Source organism: Helianthus annuus, chromosome 17 (genome assembly GCF_002127325.2).
Source record: "Helianthus annuus cultivar XRQ/B chromosome 17, HanXRQr2.0-SUNRISE, whole genome shotgun sequence".
In the NCBI taxonomy this organism is placed as follows: domain Eukaryota; kingdom Viridiplantae; phylum Streptophyta; class Magnoliopsida; order Asterales; family Asteraceae; genus Helianthus; species Helianthus annuus.
This window is the reverse complement of record NC_035449.2, coordinates 68,519,473-68,521,450: the sequence shown is the minus strand read 5'-3', so window position 1 is coordinate 68,521,450 and position 1,978 is coordinate 68,519,473. Positions and strand designations below refer to the sequence as shown.

General features: G+C 43.5%; 1 non-coding gene across 1 annotated transcript; it reads right to left on the bottom strand.

Moving 5' to 3' along the window:
• Positions 1 to 386: 386 nt before the first annotated feature.
• LOC118489656 lies at positions 387 to 493 on the bottom strand. Its single transcript, XR_004887673.1, has one exon. It is a non-coding gene; the product is annotated as a small nucleolar RNA R71 (small nucleolar RNA).
• Positions 494 to 1,978: the final 1,485 nt, after the last annotated feature.

Sequence of the window (1,978 nt, the reverse complement as noted above, 5' to 3'; positions counted from 1 at the left end):
CACTTCCAATAGTGGACCAACGTACCCTCATGGATTACCTACGACCCACCGTAGGTAATCTTGGCGCCGCTATCAATGCACCGAATGTCGAAGCCAACAACTTCGAACTTTGGCCGCATTTGATACAAATGCTTCAAAACTCTGCAACCTTCCATGGGCTTGCGGACGAGGATCCCCATCTACATATTACTAATTTCTTAGAAATATGTGATACCTTTTGGAACAACGGAGCATCAAACGACGCCATCCGCCTTCGAATGTTTCCTTTTTCGCTAAAAGACCGAGCTAAGGCTTGGCTTAATACCCTCCCAGTTGGCTCGGTAAACACCTGGGATGAACTAGCCCAAAAGTTTCTATATAAGTATTTCCCTCCTGCTAAAATGGCTAAATTAATGACTGAAATTAATACATATTCACAAGAGGATGGGGAATCCTTATATGAAACATGGGAAAGGTTCAAGGAGCTACTAAGAAAGTGTCCTCATCACGGTCTTGCGGTATGGCAACAAGTATCCACTTTCTATAATGGGTTGTTGCCACACAAGACAAACACTTGACTCTAGCTCCGGGGGACTTTTAGGTAATCGTCGCCCAAATGAAATATATAATCAAATTGAGGAAATTGCTCAAACCAATTTTCAGTGGCACACTCCCCGAGGAAATAAATCTATTGCCCCGGGCGCCCATAAGGTTGACGAAAGCACTTCTTTACAAGCTCAAATCGAGGCCCTTTCTTCAAAAATAAAAAAGCTAGAGATGGCAAAAACGGCCTCGGTTATGGCTTGTGAGGGGTGTGGTGGGCCACATGAAAATTAGAGTTGTATGAAAGAAGTAGATAATCAAACAGAATCGGTAAACTACATTGATAATAGACCTAGGCCGTCGGGTCCCCCAACGGGTACCTACAACCAAGGATGGCGTAACCACCCTAACCTTGGTTGGAGAGAACCCGGCAATGGTAGTAACCAACAAAATCTAAACCAACGAACAAACTTTCAACAACCAAGAAACGAGTCATAAAATTTCTCTCAACAACAAGGTGGACGAGAAAGGCTTGAATATACTGTATCTCGCCTCATCTCCGACACCGAAAAGAAAAACTCGGATCGATTTCAACAATTGGAATCGAATTTTAGAAATCAACAAGCTAGTATTCAAAACATTGAAAAACAATTAAATCACATAGCTTAAAATTTCTCCGAGAGACCACAAGGCGCGTTACCAAGTAATACCGAAACCAACCCAAAGGCAGAAGTACATCTCATCACATTGAGAAACCGTACCGTCTCCATCACCGCCAACTGAAAGAAGTCGATCGAGCCAAACCACAACTCCACCCACACCCCAACAAGAGGAGGCTTCTCCACCAAATCAAGAGCCCACCAAAAATCCTCCAGTTCCGTACCCCGGTCGGTTAATTCGCCAAAAGACCGATGAGCAATTCGCAAAGTTCGAAAATTTGATAAAACAATTGCATGTTAATATTCCATTTATCGAAGTCCTCACTCAAATGCCTAAATATTCAAAATTTATGAAGGACTTCCTCACTCATAAAAGGAAAATTGAATCATTGCAATTAGTTAATCTAGGCGAAGAATGCTCTGCTCTGCTAGTCAACAAACTCCCGAAAAAGAAGATTGACCCTGGAAGCTTCAGAATTCCTTGTTCGATTGGGGAATCCCCCATTCGCAATGCACTTGCCGATCTTGGGGCTAGCATCAACCTCATGCCCGCATCGATGTTCAACCGACTCGTCCTAGGGAAATCAAGCCCTACAAAAATGAGCATACAACTCGCCGATAGGTCCGTCAAATATCCACAAGGTGTCGCTGAAAATCTATTGGTCAAAGTCGGAGAATTTGTCTTCCCGACCGACTTTGTCAAACTAGATATGGAAGAAGACACCGAAATCCCACTCATTTTGGGGAGGCCGTTCCTAGCTACAGCCCAAGCAGTGGTAGATATGAATGATGGAACA